Consider the following 18,999-nt stretch of genomic DNA (forward strand, 5'->3'; position numbering starts at 1 on the left):
AGACGGAACGTCACGGCTGGAGCCAGGAAAACAAACAGCAACGGGGAGGACCGGAGCACTGGACAGAAAGAAACGGAGAGAAAATAGCTTTTTTTCAATATTTTAGCTGTATTTTTGGATAAAGACATATTGCAGGAACATTCAATATATGAGAATACATATAGGCTGATAAAGGAAAACCGAACAATTTTTCTTTTTTTTTTTTTAAACAAACCAACTGTGTGTACCGGTTAATGTGTAGCCCTTAATACAGCCAATGCAATGAAAAACAATTGCCGTAGAGGTGTCCAAAGCCTTTAAAAAAATATCTGACACCTAAAAGTCTTGGAGATAAGAGGTTTCGTAGAATCTGTGCTTCTTGGTATTATCTAAGCGTGCATTCAGGACCCGGGGGCAGCGCAAACCAATCTGTACCACGAAAGTCTTCTTTACAGGAAACTGTCAGTATTGCATCCCTCTCCGCAGCTATTTCGCGATGTTTGGATTGTAAAGCTCCAATATTGCTGCTTTCAAGCACAGAAGCCATAAGGCAGGGTAATCCCGTTCTGGACGCAGTCTTTATTGAACCCTGCTGTGCTCCGGCAGCCGAGGCCCAGGGCTTGTGTGTATACAGCTGGGGGTAACACCCTGGTCTGATGAATGTCTCCACATCACTCACACGCGGCCGGCGGATAGATCCGATCTTTCTAGGAGAGAATAGGATTCGTGCCATCATTTTCCCTCCCGCCTCCTGGTCCCCTTTCACCTACCTCGCCCCCTCTCCCGCCTTCCAACCTTTTCTTTTTTAAACTAAAGGAAATGAATTATGTTGAAAGGAGAGAAAAACTGCTTTAAAAATGTCCTTTTCTTTTCCTTGGTAAAGTCAAAAGTGCAAATATTCCATAAAGACCCAAAGGGAGAAACATCTTTATTTGAAGGGGCCTAGCGAATAAGAACACATAAATCGCATCCCTGAAGCAAAGTAGGAAAATGACCCGAGGAATAATGTCGGAAAATCCTGCAAAGTACAACAGACAGTCAAGTCCATAGATGGTGTACTCTACAAGAACTGGCCGCTGCTATTCTGGTGGTTCTATCCAAACCCGGGTAAGGGGTGATATTATGGCCAAGAACCGCTCAAAAAAGTTTTACGTGTGTGGTGTGACATCAACTTCAGTGATGCGCCATACAACATATCTTTCCACCCCACTTAAGGCCCCTTTCACACGGGCGAGTTTTCCGTGCGGGTGCGATGCGTGCGGTGAACGCATTGCACCCGCACTGAATCCTGACCCATTCATTTCTATGAGACTGTGCACACGAGCGGTGATTTTCACGCATCACTTGTGCGTTGCGTGAAAATCGCAGCATGCTCCTCTTTGTGCGTTTTTCACGTAACGCAGGCCCTATAGAAATGAATGGGGTTGCGTGAAAATCGCATGCATCCGCAAGCAAGTGCGGATGCGGTGCGATTTTCACGCATGGGTTCTAGGTGACAGTCTATTCACTGTATTATTTTCCCTTATAACATGGTTATAAGGGAAAATAATAGCATTCTGAATACAGAATGCATAGTACAATAGCGCTGGAGGGGTTAAAAATAATAAAAAAGTTAACTCACCTTCTCCTCTTGTTAGCGCAGATGCCGGTCTGTTCTTTATCTGTGGGCTAAAGGACCTTTGATGACGTCAGATCACATGCTCCATCACCACTGGTGATGGACCATGTGATTGGAGCATGTGATCTGACGTCACCTCAGGTCATTCAGTCCACAGCTAAAGAACAGAGTGGCATCTGCGCGAACAAGAGGAGAAGGTGAGTTAACTTTTTTATTATTTTTAACCCTTCCAGCACTATTATACAAAGCATTCTGTAGTCAGAATGCTATTATTTTCCCTTATAACCATGTTATAAGGGAAAATAATACAATCTTCAGAACATCAATCCCAAGCCCGAACTTCTGTGAAGAAGTTCGGGTCTGGGTACCAAACATGCGCGATTTTTCTCACGCAAGTGCAAAACGCATGACAATGTTTTGCACTCGCGCAGAAAAATCGCGCATTTTCCCGCAACGCACCCGCCTCTTATCCGGGCAAAAAACATGACGCCCGTGTGAAAGAGGCCTAACTGCATCTTTCACTATGTTCCGTTGGATCAGAGGGGTGAAATCACACACTCTACACATGTAAAGGGGGTCCATTTATTCTTATTGGCTGTCAAGAAAACTATTCTTAGACACTGGATAAAGGCGTCCATTCCCACATTAGATGAGGCGATAGGGACAATGAAGCATGTTCTTTACATGGATAGGTTAGACGCGGAGAGCAATAAGGAGAAAGCGACCAAGCAGTTCTTCCATAAGTGGAGACAGTTCATAGAATTCTCCTTGGATTTGGTAGAGAGGAAAGAGGTTGTGACTCCTTTCCTTAACTCCAAATGGTATTTGGAGGAACAACTGAAGGGGACGTTAAGAAATCTGTCTATGGATTAAGGGGTTTAACAAGATTTACAAGATGACAAGTCACTTGGAGAGGACCGAACGGATGGGAGGCAGGATGGTATCAAAATTGGGCCCAGATCGGCTGCGAAATGTATAGATTGTGACCAAAGGTTTTCTGGTTGTAAGGTTTGTTTTGTTGCGGGGGGAAGGGGGGGGGGGGGGGGGGAGGGAATTCTTAAAAATGTATGAGGAGATGGTAAATGGAATTTTGTTGTCATGCAAAAGGATGGAATTGTAATTATGCACTGAGTACAATGTATGGAACATTATACAGTGTCTGTATGCAAATTGAATCTCCTTTAATAAAATGTGATTTAAAAAAAAACAAACAAACATATCTTTCCATCCTCGTTGTATTCTCACTTAAAGGGGTCCCACTCGGCTCCCCACCATTACCTAAAGTGTAGAGCTGCAGCACAGAGCAGATATGGACAACCAAGATGGCCTGATGAAGAGGTCCGTGCTACCTCCAAATGCGCAGTCTGTACCAGAATATTTGTACAAACAGGATGTATACCTACAATATTGGGAGACTTTTGGACTGTTCATCTGACAGATCATTCGTGCAGTAGCAAATTTCCCCTTCCCAATATAGATGTATCCGGGCTGTCCGGGAAATGTGAGGGGACCAGCGTCTTCCTTAGTTGATAACCGCTGATCATGATGGCTCTGCCAACATCCGCTCACCTTTCAGGGTTTTACAGATGGGTTAGGCCCCTTTCAGACGAGCGAGTTTTCAGTGCAGGCGCAAATGCGTGATGCGAACGCATTGCGCCCGCACTGAATCCGGACCCATTCATTTCAATGGGTCTGTGTACATGACCGTGGAAATGTGCGTTGCGTGAAAATCGCAGCATGTTCTATATTCTGCGTTTTTCACGCAGCCCTGGCCCATTAGAAGTGAATAAGGCTGCGTTAAAATTGCATCCGCAGGCAAGTGCGGATGCGATGCATTTTTCACTAATGGTCGCTAAGAGATGTTGTTTGTAAACCTTCAGTTTTTTATCATGCGCGTGAAAAACACATCAATGCACACTGCACCCATGCGAAATAAACTGAACGCAATCGTAGGCAAAACTGACAAATTGCTTGCGAAATCGCGCATTTTTACCGGAACTCACCTTGAACGCATCCGAACCAAATCCGTATCGCTTGTCTGCAAGGAGCCTTAAAGTCAATAGACCCTACAGGGAAATTTACGGGTGGGCTTATGCCCAGGGTGCCGCCAGAGCACTCTTTACAGCCGCTGTCCAGGTATATAATGATTTGATGCTCTCAGCATTAATTAAAGGGGTTGTGGCACAAAAAATATTCTACAGTTTTCAAACCAGCACCTGGATCTGAATAGCTTTGTAAATGCATGTTATAAAAAATTTAGCATAGCCACTGAGTTATTCAAAATAATGTATCTGTATAGCACCGCCTGCTGTTTTTTTTTTCTTATTTCTTTGTCCTGCTCACTGAGATGGCCGCACATGCTCAATTCTATCCTTCAACTGCCTGAGCTGTGATAGGGAGAGCATGGACACGCCCTCTGAGCTGCAGCAGAAAGGACACTCCCCTTGAGCTGTTGGCTTGATATAAATCTATCAGAGCAATGAATGGGGAGATCTCTGGATCCATGTGAGGTACAGGGCAGGTTCTAGCTTTGTTAGCAAGACATTGTCATGTACTATGTGATGTTTTCATTTTTTACATTTCTCTTGGGATGACCCCTTTAATGCTAGGAGCATCAGGTACTTATGTACCTCCCCAACGACCACAGATGCCCGCCTGAATTTAACTGTATCACCATCCTCAGTATAGTGATAGAGTAGTATTTTATGTTACACTGTGGTATTTGGTTTTGCTGGGGTGGTATTTCGTGCTGCACAACAGTATTGCTGGTCCTGCCTACTTCTGTTGTCCCTGCCAACTTGTGGTTTGTGTTAGCCCTGCCTAATTTTGTTGCCCCTCCTTCTGTCAACATGGGTCCACTTTAACCACTTCAGCCCCGCTAGCTGAAACCCCCTTCATGACCAGAGCACTTTTTACACTTCGGCACTACACTCCTTTCACCGTTTATCGCTCGGTCATGCAACTTACCACCCAAATGAATTTTACCTCCTTTTCTTCTCACTAATGGAGCTTTCATTTGGTGGTATTTTATTGCTGCTGACATTTTTACTTTTTTTGTTATTAATCGAAATGTAACGATTTTTTTGCAAAAAAATGAAATTTTTCACTTTCAGCTGTAAAATTTTGCAAAAAAAAACGACATCCATATATAAATTTTTCGCTAAATTTATAGTTCTACATGTCTTTGATAAAAAAAAAATGTTTGGGCAAAAAAAAAAAATGGTTTGGGTAAAAGTTATAGCGTTTACAAACTATGGTACAAAAATGTGTTTTGTGGATCCGATCCATGTATCCATGGATCCGTAAAAATCATGCGGACGTCTGAACGGAGCCTTACAGGGGGGTGATCAATGACAGGGGGGTGATCAGGGAGTGTATATGGGTGATCACCCGCCTGTCATTGATCACCCCCCTGTAAGGCTCCATTCAGACGTCCGCATGATTTTTACGGATCCATGGATAGGATCCACAAAACACATGCGGACGTCTGAATGGAGCCTTACAGGGGGTGATCAATGACAGGCGGGTGATCACCCATATACACTCCCTGATCACCCCCCTGTCATTGATCAGCCCCCTGTAAGGCTCCATTCAGACGTCCGCATGTGTTTTGTGGATCCGATCCATGTATCCATGGATCCGTAAAAATCATGCGGACGTCTGAATGGAGCCTTACAGGGGGGTGATCAATGACAGGCGGGTGATCACCCATATACACTCCCTGATCACCCCCTGTCATTGATCACCCCCCTGTAAGGCTCCATTCAGACGTCCGCATGTGTTTTGTGGATCCGATCCATGTATCCATGGATCCGTAAAAATCATGCGGACGTCTGAATGGAGCCTTACAGGGGGGTGATCAATGACAGGCAGGTGATCACCCATATACACTCCCTGATCACCCCCCTATCATTGATCACCCCCCTGTAAGGCTCCATTCAGACGTCCGCATGTGTTTTGTGGATCCGATCCATGTATCCATGGATCCGTAAAAATCATGCGGACGTCTGAATGGAGCCTTACAGGGGGTGATCAATGACAGGCGGGTGATCACCCATATACACTCCCTGATCACCCCCTGTCATTGATCACCCCCTGTCATTGATCACCCCCCTGTCATTGATCACCCCCCTGTAAGGCTCCATTCAGACGTCCGCATGTGTTTTGCGGATCCGATCCATGTATCCGTGGATCCGTAAAAATCATACGGACGTCTGAACGGAGCCTGACAGGGGGGTGATCAATGACAGGGGGGTGATCAGGGGTTCATAAAGGGTTAATAAGTGACGGGGGGGGGGGTGTAGTGTAGTGTAGTGTTTGGTGCGACTTTACTGACCTACCTGTGTCCTCTGGTGGTCGATCCTAACAAAAGGGACCACCAGAGGACCAGGTAGGAGGTATATTAGACGCTGTTATCAAAACAGCGTCTAATATACCTGTTAGGGGTTAAAAAATTCGGACCTCCAGCCTGCCAGCGAGCGATCGCCGCTGGCAGGCTGGAGATCCACTCGCTTACCTTCCGTTCCTGTGCGCGCGTTCACAGGAAATCTCGGCTCTCGCGGGAGGACGCGTATATGCGTCCACCCAGAAGAGCAGGACCGCCGGCAGGACGCAATCCTGCGTACGGCGGTCCTGAGGAGGTTACGTTGCTGTTTTTTCCAGGGCCACTTTAAGTTCCCAGGCCTTCTCTGAAGTCAATAAAAGATCTAAAAAAAAAAAAAAAAAAAACTCACATCCCTGCGGCAGTTATCCTATTGTTTAAAAAATAACCAAAAATACAATTTTTGTGAATGTGGTCTAACAGGTCTCTAAAGACAAAAGACTGTTCTGATATCAACATGTTATTACAGGGGTTGTTCCAACTAGGAGCTGACCAACCCAATTGTTGTACCCAATTACCCGTGCACTCTCCCAGCATTTCGAGTATTCACTGGACTGGGACCTCTGTCACTGCTAGTGATGTGCCATTCTTGCACATGTGACCGCTAAGGCCAGCGACTGGATGCAGCAGTTACAGGACCAAGCGTCTCCCAGTCTGGTGGAAACCCGAGGTGTCAGGGAACTGGTCTGCAGCGCATGGACAGCAGGCAGTTTCTGTCAGTTTCATAGGTACAAATCTGCTGACAGATGTCCCTGAGGTTTGCCGACCTAACCCAAACAAATTTAGTGACCACCGGGAACCGGTTTAACAAAAAAAAAAAAAAAAAAGCTCCCATCTCAACTCTTTTTGCTCCCAAGTGGACCAGAAATGAAGATGTCCCGTCCTTGGTCACATTGACCACTGTAGCCATTCACTGGAGACTTAGTGCTAAAACAGAGAAACTTTCAAAAGGTGAGTTTTTTTTCTTTGTTTTTAACAGATCTCAGCGCTCACTAAATGCATTTGGGGGGTGTATGACAGTAATGTATGTTGTATGAGATTTATCTAAAGGAGGAAATGCAGTCATAAAAGAGCTGAGATCTAACCCCTTTCTCGCACCTTGATGTAACCATACACAAAGGTTCAGAGGACAGAAGCTTTAATTGTAATGGCCAGGATCAAGGATAACTCCAATCCCAGCCGATCAGTCCCTTAGATGCTGCGGTCAATAGCAAACCACTGAGTCCAAGGGGTTTGGCAAAGTGACTGAGAACGTTACTGCTGTGTTACGATGGTTACTATGACTTTCTATGAGCCCAAGCCTCCCCGTTCTCTGCCGAGGCCTGCTTGTCACAGTATAATAAGGGCATCAGTCTCACAATACTTGCTGCGCATCCACAGCGCTGCTGGTATCTTCACTGAGAGAAACCCGGAGCTCCCACAGTGAAGATACCAGCTGCGCTGCGGATGCGCAGGAAGTATGGTGAAGTTGATGCCCTTAATATATACTGCGGTGAGCAGGCCAAGGAAGAGAGCGGGGAGGATGTCGGTGACGTCATAGACAGTTAGCAGTGGACAGGGGAGGTACTGGGCTCTGTGAATTGGGCTCACTGAATAGGCAGGCTTGGGCTCTTAGAAAGTCTGGAAACGCCCTACTGGGCTCTTTGGAGCATAATTTGCATACAGAATAAGGCCTCATGCACACGACCATTGTGTGTTTTGCAGTCTGCAACTTGCGGATCCGCAAAACACGGATGGCGCCTGTGTGCGTTCTGCAATTTGCGAAACGGCGCGGATGGCCATTAATATAGAAGGGTCCCACATAGAAGGCTTATCAATAAATTGCAGTCTTTGTGCTTGGACTCCCATATTGTTGAATGGATTAGGCAGTGGCTGAGGACAGACAACAGAGGGTTGTAGTCAATGGAGTATATTCAGACCATGGTCTTGTTACCAGTGGGGTACCTCGGGGATCTGTTCTGGGACCCATATTGTTTAATATCTTTATTAGCGAAATTGCAGAAGGCCTCAATGGTAAGGTGTGTCTTTTTTCTGATGACACAAAGCTTTCTATCAGGGTTGATGTTCCTGGAGGGATACACCAAATGGAAAAGGACTTAGGAAAACTAGAGGAATGGTCAAAAATCTGGCTAAAGTTTAATGTTGATAAGTGCAAGATAATGCACCTGAGGCGTAAAAACCCAAGAGCAGAATATAAAATCAGTGATAGAGTCCTAACCTCAGTATCTGAGGAAAGGGATTTAGGGGTCCTTATTTCAGAAGACTAAAAGGTAGGCAGACAATGTCATAGAGCAGCAGGAAATGCTAGCAGAATGCTTGGGTGTATAGGGAGAGGCATTACCAATAGAAAGAGGGAGGCGCTCATGCCGCTCTACAGAGCACTAGTGAGACCTCATTTGGAGTATTGTGCTCAGTACTGGAGACCATATCTCCAGAAGGATATTGATACTTTGGAGAGAGTTCAGAGAAGAGCTACTAAACTGGTACGTGGATTGTAGGCTAAAACTTACCAGGAAAGATTAAAGGACCTTAACATGTATAGCTTGGAAGAAAGACGAGACAGAGGGGATATGATAGAAACTTTTAAATACATAAAGGGAATCAACAAGGTAAAAGAGGAGAGAATATTTAAAAGAAGAAAAACTGCTACAAGAGGACATAGTATTGAATTAGAGGGGCAAAGGTTTAAAAGTAATATAAGGAAGTATTACTTTACTGAGAGAGTAGTGGATGCATGGAATAGCCTTCCTGCAGAAGTGGTAGCTGCAAATACAGTGGAGGAGTTTAAGCATGCATGGGATAGGCATAAGGCCATCCTTCATATAAGATAGGGCCAGGGGCTATCCATAGTATTCAGTATATTGGGCAGACTAGATGGGCCAAATGGTTCTTATCTGCCGACACATTCTATGTTTCTAATATAACTGCCTATTCTGGTCTGCAAAACGGAAAAGAATAGGACAGGTTATATTTTGCAGACCACAGAACGGAGCAACGGGGTGCTGTCCGCATCTTTTGCGGCCCCATTAAAGTGAATGGGTCCGAATCCAAATACTGCGACTCGGATGCGGACCAAAACAATGGTCGTGTGCATGAGGCCTAAACTTCATTTTCTGGACATAGAAAATCGGCAAAGGAATACCAAAGGTAAGTTTTAAACCAGGTCTGACTGCACAACAGCAATGCATGGTAGCGTTACTTATATAGGTAAGTAAGCAAGCTATTCTTCAGACTGGTAAAATAACGATCCTTCTAGAATAGGGTGTGGATATATTTATGATTGTGGCTAACATTGTGTAAGTGTCAGTCTCGATATTTTATGAGCAATACTTGTTTTTAGGGGAAATCAGCTAAAGGGTTAGCATTATATGGTCCCACATAGAATATATTAGATATGATGGGATGTGATCGGAAATTAAGAATCATAAAGTGTAATGGGAGGCGTAGCTCCTCGTGTGTATATTAATGTTTGGGTGCTGTCATATAACAGGACTTTGGACCAATCAAGAATCATGAAGTTTGTCAATAGGTGAAACTTCCCGTATGCATAATAATGTACTGATGTAAGGTATGAGAGACACTGAAGTGAATGCACCACATTATCATTAATGACGGCCTGCGTTCATCTGGGCTACAACCATCTATTGTTTGAGCGAGACATTAGCATCTGACCATTCCTTTTTTGCCATTTAACCATTTCATTTCCACAGTCTGCCTGGATTTTCAATCTATTTTGTATCCTGCTCTGTTATTTATCTCACAATAAAACATGACTGTGCTTCGTCTTAAAAATCGTCTTAAAGGGGTTTTCTCACTTCAACAAAAGGGCATTGATCATGTAGAGAAAGTTAATACAAGGCACTTACTAATGTATTGTGATTGTCCATTTGCTGGCTTGATTCGTTTTCCATCACATTATACATTGTTCGTATTCAGGGGTTACGACCACCTGTAATCCAGCAGCAGTGGTCGTGCTTGCACACTAAAGGCAAAAGCATCAGCCTATGAGCAATCCCGCTGGCCCAGCCACCAAAGAGGCTGGTGCTTTTTACTATAATGTGCAAGCACGGCCACCGCTGCTGCATTGCAGGGATATGAGCTGTTGTATAATGTGATGGAAAAAATTAATCAAGCCAGCAAAAAATAATAATAATGTATCTGTCAAAAATAAATGATTCACATGGCTGTAGACTCCGAGATATGGTATTGATAGAGAGGAATTTATCTCCCCTGCACTATAGAATTCTGGCTTCAAAATGTCACTAAATAGGATTTTATTATTTGCTTTAAAAATGTGTGATATTTTGCATTTCTACACCACTTCAATTTTGGAAAGGGACGTGGATGTGGTCAACTTGTCAAGCAGTTTTAAGCTGGTTTTACCAACAGCAAAATTTATCCCAGTCTAAGGGCTCATTCACACGAACGTGTACCGGCGGGCCCATGCTGCGGACCGCAATGCATGAGCGCCGACCGTAGGGCCGCTGTATGCGCACGCAGGACCCATTCACTTGAATGGGTCAGCATCCGTGAGGCGGTGCTCAAACGGCCAGTGCCAGTATATTGCAGACCCGATGTTTGCGGGCCGCAATACAGGCATGGCCTGGCAACGGTCGTGTGCATGAGCCCTTACAGCAGTAAAGTGGGTGGTGTAGACAGTGGAGAAACATCCCAAGACTGTCTAAGAATATGAATTTACGGTACTTTCCTCACGCATGCACCTCTATAAATTTGGAGTATGCAGAGGTGCATTTAGACCATTCCCTCTTGCACGTCAGTCAGGAGAGGCGTAAAATGCTCCAACAAGTTGGTAAATGTAATACAAAGCATGGATCAATAGTAAATCTGCCCCATTGTGTACCATTTGTGTGCAAACTACACCAACACAGTAAATATGCAAAACTGACCTTAAAAATTACCCTTTTGAAAAATCTCCCTCATAGTCTACAGGGCCCTACTATACTGCCCTATACTGTGCCTCTCTTCTGTAGAAATCTGACAAACAAAAATCCATATTCTCTATTGGACGCTGCATAATAGAGAGAGTCTCCCATAGAAACAATGCTCCGAGAAGAAAGCAGCTCCGTCATAAAGCGTCTCGAGGAGCACCATAGTGCAGCACACTGTGTGCTGCTCTCATCCTCCTTTACATAGCTGCTCTGCGTGGACAAAGCCTATCACAAAGAGGACGTAGATCTAAAAAACTGGTGTTGTCATCAATAAAAAATATTTTTAACTGCAAGTCCATTTGCTTTAAAAAGAATGGCCACTAGCCCCTATGGCTACAGTAATACAATAATCAATGTGTGAACACATCATATAAAACATGGGATACAAAAAAAATACAGAGACAGAAAGGCGTGCATAACCCCGGGTGTAACTTGCTCCTCACCCCGGGGTTTCTGGGCCCTGCCGCGTCCTATTTCCCTGTATTATAACTTCAGCAAAGCCACAAAATGACCTCCAGAGGCCAAATAAATCCAGCCCCAGTGTACATGGAAATGAATTCCTGCCTGTCCCTGTTGCTTTGGCGGGGTGGGGGGGGGGGGGGGGGGGGGGGGGAGGTTATGTGACAGTGTGACCCCGCAGTGAGATTCATTGCCCCAATGTCCCGGGCCTCTTCTGTATAGTGGAAAAAGCTGAGCTTTCAGATCCATTATCATGTGCTATTTGGGTCCCCCGCTGGGTGGGGGATGGGCTGTACAGCTAAGGCAAGAGGATAGTGACCCCGTCTCACACCAGTTCAGCCAAGCTCATCTGGGTTTAATGAAATCTACCAGCTTAATGGGGCATTCCAGTTTAGCACAGAGTGCCTGGGAGAATTCATCTCCAATCATTTACAGGTACCGGCATTGTAAGAGCTCCTGCACAGTCCGTGTTAGGGCGCGCTCACGCGCTGCGGAATTTTCCGCAACATAAAAACATCCCCTATGTAACCCCATGAGGATGAAAGGCGTCAATACCTGCGTTCTGTTCCGCAGCACAAAACAAGGCAAATAATGTTTTGTTCCGGATTTCATGAAGATGAATGTCTCCGTTCTTTTTTTTTTATATCAGATACCTTTTTATTGAGTTTTATCCAAAAACAAACAAAATGCACATCATGTTGACTGTCTAAAACAGTTCAGACATTTTAGGATAAGTGCGAGCCGACAACTAACCCCCCCCCCCCCCCCCCCCCCCAAGACAATCGCAGTAACAATCGGCTGCCATACATTCAGGAAGAAGAGGAGTAAAGATTTAGGCTCCCTGAAGAGAAGGAGAGCGAAGGGGCTCCCCCAGGGTAGCGGCAAGGCCTAATCATCAGCACATATCCTCAGGGTACTTTCACACTAGCGTTTTTCTTTTCCGGCGCTGAGTTCCGTCCTAGGGGCTCTATACCGGAAAAAAACTGATCAGCTTTATCCCCATGCATTCTGACTGGAGAGCAATCCGTTCAGGATGCATTAGGATGTCTTCAGTTCAGTCGTTGTGACTGATCAGGATGGAGATAATACCGCAGCATGCTACGGTTTTATCTCTGGCCAAAAAAACTGAACACTTGCCTGAATGCCGGATCCGGCATTTTTTTTTCCATAGGAATGTATTAGTGCCGGATCCGGCATTTAAAATACTGCAATGCCGGATCCGTCCTTCTGGATGACACCGAAAAGACGGATCCGACATTTCAATGCATTTGTAAGACGGGTCAGGATCCTGATCGGTCTTACAAATGCCATCATTTGACGGATCCGGCAGGCAGTTCCGACGACGGAACTGCTTGCCGGATCACTCTGCCGCAAGTGTGAAAGTAGCCTTAGTTAGATTTACAGACGTGGACAAAATTGTTGGTACCCTTTGGTCAATGAAAGAAAAAGTCACAATGGTCACAGAAATAACTTTAATCTGACAAAAGTAATAATAAATTAAAATTCTATAAATGTTAACCAATGAAAGTCAGACATTGTTTTTCAACCATGCTTCAACAGAATTATGTAAAAAAATAAACTCATGAAACAGGCATGGACAAAAATGATGGTACCCCTAGAAAACACAGAACATAATGTGACCAAAGGGACATGTTAATTCAAGGTGTGTCCACTAATTAGCATCACAGGTGTCTACAACCTTGTAATCAGCCATTGGGCCTATATATATGGCTCCAGGTAATCACTGTGTTGTTTGGTGATATGGTGTGTACCACACTCGACATGGACCAGAGGAAGCAAAGGAAAGAGCTGTCTCAAGAGATCAGAAAGAAAATTATAGACAAGCATGTTAAAGGTAAAGGCTATAAGACCATCTCCAAGCAACTAGATGTTCCTGTGAGTACAGTTGCACATATTATTCATAAGTTTAAGATCCATGGGACTGTAGCCAACCTCCCTGGACGTGGCCGCAGGAGGAAAATTGATGACAAATCTAAGAGACGGATAATCCGAATGGTAACAAAAGAGCCTAGAAAGACTTCTAAAGAGATTCAAGGTGAACTTCATGCTCAAGGAACATCAGTGTCAGATCGCACCATCCGTCGTTGTTTGAGCCAAAGTGGACTACATGGGAGACGACCAAGGAGGACACCATTGTTGAAAACGAATCATAAAAAAGCAAGACTGGAATATGCCAAACTACATGTTGACAAGCCACAAAGCTTCTGGGAGAATGTCCTGTGGACAGATGAGACAAAAATCGAAGTTTTTGCCAAGGCACATCAGCTGTATGTTCACAGACGAAAAAATGAAGCATATCAAGAAAAGAACACTGTCCCTACTGTGAAACATGGAGGAGGCTCTGTTATGTTCTGGGGCTGCTTTGCTGCGTCTGGCACAGGGTGTCTTGAATCTGTGCAGGGTACAATGAAATCTCAAGACTATCAAGGAATTCTAGAGAGAAATGTACTAGCCAGTGTCAGAAAGCTTGGTCTCAGTCGCAGGTCATGGGTCTTGCAACAGGACAATGACCCAAAACACACCGCTAAAAACACCCAAGAATGGCTAAGAGGAAAAAATTGGACTATTCTAAAGTGGCCTTCTATGAGCCCTGACCTCAATCCTATTGAGCATCTTTGGAAGGAGCTGAAACATGCAGTCTGGAAAAGGCACCCTTCAAACCGGACACAACTGGAGCAGTTTGCTCATGAGGAGTGGGCCAAAATACCTGCTGAGAGGTGCAGATGTCTCATTGACAGTTACAGGAAGCGTTTGATTGCAGTGATTGCCTCAAAAGGTTGCGCAACAAAATATTAAGTTAGGGGTACCATCATTTTTGTCCATGCCTGTTTCATGAGTTTATTTTTTTACATAATTCTGTTGAAGCATGGTTGAAAAACAATGTCTGACTTTCATTGGTTAACATTTATAGAATTTTAATTTATTATTACTTTTGTCAGATTAAAGTTATTTCTGTGACCATTGTGACTTTTTCTTTCATTGACCAAAGGGTACCAACAATTTTGTCCACGTCTGTAGGTATACACCACACTATCATAACTCCAGGTACTCCCCCTCAATTATGGATGCATGAGTCCCCTAGTAAGTGCCAACCACGGACTGCAGATTCCAGATCTATCAATCCAGGGACCCCAAATAGCCTCAAATTTCTTGAGGCGGTTGTGCTTGCGATAGACCCCCCTTTCCAGTCTTGCTATGTACTCTGCTATAACACTTGGCTGCCAGTGTTTTACATGCCTGGTACAACATCCTATTTAGTCCTATAATAATAGGTGTCTGTAGTTGATCAGATTCAAAAATGCAGAGGGAAATTTGCACTATACACTTTGTTGATTGGCTGTATTACCTCACTCCAATATACTCTTAATGCACAGCAGCTCCATAGCATATGTAACAGATCAGCCTCTGACTCGCTGCAGTCTCCTCTATATTTATTTATTCTATGCACTTATATAGCGCTACTATATTCCGCAGCACTTTAAAGACAATTTCATCAAACTGTCCCCAATGGGGCTCACAATCTAAGTTCGCTATCAGTATGTCTTTGGAGTGTGGGAGGAAACTGAAGAACCCAGAGGAAACCCCCGGAAACACGGGGAGAACATACAAACTCCATGCAGATGTTCTTGGTTGGATTCGAACCTAGAACCCCAGCACTGCAAGGCACCAGTGCTAACCATTAAACAGGAATAGCGGGATTTTAAATAGCTGGGACAATCTAGCAGCCTCACTCAGGGAAAGGCTCGGGCTCAATGCCAACGTCTCCTCCCATTGAGTATCAGTAATACTCCCATCGTTTTCCCATTGTGCCTTTATCCTAAGAGGAAAGGCCTTCAGAAACTCCCCATGCAATGATTGATAAATTCTGGAGATAGCTCCCCTTACAGATCCTACCGCCACCGCAGAGTCAAGCGCCTGATTGGATGTGTATTGCAGCCATAGTGTTTTGGATTGGGCCTCTAATGCGTGTTTTATCTGTAAGTACTTCTAGAAATGACGGGAGGGTAGATCGAACTCAGAGCACAATTGCTGAAATTGCTTCAGGAGGCCCTGGGAGCACAATTGTCCAATGTTCCAAATCCCTTTCTTTTCCCATAGGGCGAATCCCTTTAGTTGGGAAAGTTCTGGTAAGACAGGGTTGTTCCATATGGGAGACATATTTAGAAGTCCTGAGACCCTAAGAAGCACTTTAGCCTTAGCCCACACTTTCCTCATTAGCACCAAAGTTGGAGCAGATCCTAATCTTGGATCCACTTCCCCTTCCAGGGCTGCCAGGGGTGGGGAGCGTCCCAATGCCCATTCAACTAATCTGCCATTTCTTCCCGCTCCTCCAGCCGTGTTCCATCCTTTAAAATGCAGCAGTTGGGCTGCGAGAAAATATAATAAAGGGTTGGGCATTGCTAGACCACCCGATTCTTTGTAGGGTTTCATATCTAATTCTACTTCTTTTAGTCTTCCACAACAAAAAACGAAAAATGTGTTGGGTTTTGTAGAAATAATGCATGGGGATCCATACCGGTGAGTTATGAAGTGTATATATAGGAGCTGCGGCATTAGCACCATCTTGATCAGATTTCCCGTGCCTACTAGAGACAGTGGTAACTTATGCCAGGAAGCAGCTTTAAGCTTAAACTTAACCAGTAGTGGCACTACATTGTCTTGTATGTAGCTATGTGGATTAGTGGACACCTCAACTCCCAAGAATTTGAAGGATGACACAACTTTGAGATTGGTATGACAAAGACTCTGTGAAAGCGGGGACAACGGCAGTATTACCCACTTGCTCCAATAATAGGCGACCCAGACTGCTTGCCAAATTCAGAAATCAGAGATACGATAGGGTCTATTGATGAGGCTAGATCTCCTACATACAGCAGCATATCATCTGCGTATAACGAGACTCTCTCCTCTATACCTCCCCTTCTAAAGCCATTTATTAGTGGTGTAGTTCTGAGCAGGCACGCTAGAGGATTTATGGCAATGGCAAACAGAAGACGGGACAAAGGACAGCCTTGTCTTGTCCCTCTCTCTAAGGCCAACGCCGGGGACATGCCTCCATTGACTCGATGAATGTCTCCATTCATTCCAATGGAGAAGTAATCTGCACAAAAACCTGCAACATAATTTACAAATAAAATACCCATCCTGTTCCGCTGCCGAAAAATATGCAGCATTAACCGCAACTTAGTAAAATCCGCGCCTGCGTAAAGTGTGAGGGCACTCTGACTGTAAGGACTCACGCACAGCCCGTGTAATTGTGAGGGCTCACGCACAGCCCGTGTAAGGGTCCATTCACACGTCCGTTTTGGTGTTCCGCATCCGTTCCAATTAAAAACGGAACGTTATGCGGATCCATTCATTTTCAATGGAATCAGCAAATAATCGGACAGCACTCATGGTGCTCTCCGATTCCGTGATTCCGTTCCGTTGGTTCCATTATTCGGATCCTGGAAAAAAAAAATATACCCTGTCCTACTATTTGTCCGATTTTGCGTTCCGTCATCCCATTCTAGTCAATGGATCCGTCGAAAATCTGGAAGACATGCTAAAAGCATCCTCATGTCATCCAGATTTTCGGATCCGCAAAAAACAGGAACGTTTATCTGGAAAGGTAAAAATACTGACGTGTGAATGGACCCTAATTGTGAGGGCTCCTGCACAGCCCGTGTAATTGTAAGGGCTCCTGCACAGCCCGTGTAATTGTAAGGGCTCCTGCACAGCCCGTGTAATTGTAAGGGCTCCTGCACAGCCCGTGTAATTGTAAGGGCTCCTGCACAGCCCGTGTAATTGTAAGGGCTCCTGCACAGCCCGTGTAATTGTAAGGGCTCCTGCACAGCCCGTGTAATTGTAAGGGCTCCTGCACAGCCCGTGTAATTGTAAGGGCTCCTGCACAGCCCGTGTAATTGTAAGGGCTCCTGCACAGCCCGTGTAATTGTAAGGGCTCCTGCACAGCCCGTGTAATTGTAAGGGCTCCTGCACAGCCCGTGTAATTGTAAGGGCTCCTGCACAGCCCGTGTAATTGTAAGGGCTCCTGCACAGCCCGTGTAATTGTAAGGGCTCCTGCACAGCCCGTGTAATTGTAAGGGCTCCTGCACAGCCCGTGTAATTGTAAGGGCTCCTGCACAGCCCGTGTAATTGTAAGGGCTCCTGCACAGCCCGTGTAATTGTAAGGGCTCCTGCACAGCCCGTGTAATTGTAAGGGCTCCTGCACAGCCCGTGTAATTGTAAGGGCTCCTGCACAGCCCGTGTAATTGTAAGGGCTCCTGCACAGCCCGTGTAATTGTAAGGGCTCCTGCACAGCCCGTGTAATTGTAAGGGCTCCTGCACAGCCCGTGTAATTGTAAGGGCTCCTGCACAGCCCGTGTAATTGTAAGGGCTCCTGCACAGCCCGTGTAATTGTAAGGGCTCCTGCACAGCCCGTGTAATTGTAAGGGCTCCTGCACAGCCCGTGTAATTGTAAGGGCTCCTGCACAGCCCGTGTAATTGTAAGGGCTCCTGCACAGCCCGTGTAATTGTAAGGGCTCCTGCACAGCCCGTGTAATTGTAAGGGCTCCTGCACAGCCCGTGTAATTGTAAGGGCTCCTGCACAGCCCGTGTAATTGTAAGGGCTCCTGCACAGCCCGTGTAATTGTAAGGGCTCCTGCACAGCCCGTGTAATTGTAAGGGCTCCTGCACAGCCCGTGTAATTGTAAGGGCTCCTGCACAGCCCGTGTAGTTGTAAGGGCTCCTGCACAGCCCGTGTAGTTGTAAGGGCTCCTGCACAGCCTGTGTAATTGTAAGGGCTCCTGCACAGCCTGTGTAATTGTAAGGGCTCCTGCACAGCCTGTGTAATTGTAAGGGCTCCTGCACAGCCCGTGTGATTGTAAGGGCTCATGCCATGCACAGCCCATGTAACTGTATGTGCTTCTTCACAGTCAGTGTAATTTTGCCAACGTGGAGCCAATACATTTTAATGCTGTACGGAGAAAAGTTTTTGAACAAATAGACTTCACATCTATGATCCGAAGATCGATTCGCTCAAGACTAGCACAGACATATAAAACCCCACAGCGCTGAAATGATTCCCATGAAGCTTGCTGCTTCTGTCCCCCTGCACCTCCGGATAATGAGTGACAGGTTTATTTCCTATGCACAACAGGTGACAGGTTCCCTGGTTTCATAACAATTTTTTATCTGCCCAGCGTACCCTAAACACCGGATTTTTTTTGTGCCCTGCATACATGTTTTTCACGACAGCCTTTCCTTCCAATTTGTAGCATCACTGCATTCGGGCAGGATGTTTACATGCAGAACTTCCTATCCTTCTGGGTTTTCTAACCAATCCCAGCATGCTTTGCTCTTTAATGTTTCTGTCTGTGAATGGAGCGGTAGTGTGCATGAGTGACCACTGTTCTAGTCACTTCTATGGGATGGATGGAGATAGCCAAGCAATGTACTGGTCAGACCCATAGACAATTAATAGAGGGGTGGTCACACATGCATCAATACTGTGACGTTGCCTTAAAGGGAACCTGTCACCTAAAAAACGCCTTCCAAACTGCCAGCATTGACTTAAAGTATTCAGCAGTATGTTCCTAAAGATCCTTTTCTTC

The 18,999-nt window shown here is 45.2% G+C and overlaps 1 protein-coding gene across 1 annotated transcript in view; it reads right to left on the bottom strand.

Moving 5' to 3' along the window:
- The window catches only part of PIGL (phosphatidylinositol glycan anchor biosynthesis class L), a 143,318-nt gene that overhangs the window by 118,661 nt on the left and 5,658 nt on the right, over positions 1 to 18,999 (bottom strand). The window lies entirely within an intron of this gene.

Source organism: Bufo gargarizans, chromosome 3, assembly GCF_014858855.1.
Source record: "Bufo gargarizans isolate SCDJY-AF-19 chromosome 3, ASM1485885v1, whole genome shotgun sequence".
NCBI classification, from domain to species: Eukaryota; Metazoa; Chordata; class Amphibia; order Anura; family Bufonidae; genus Bufo; species Bufo gargarizans.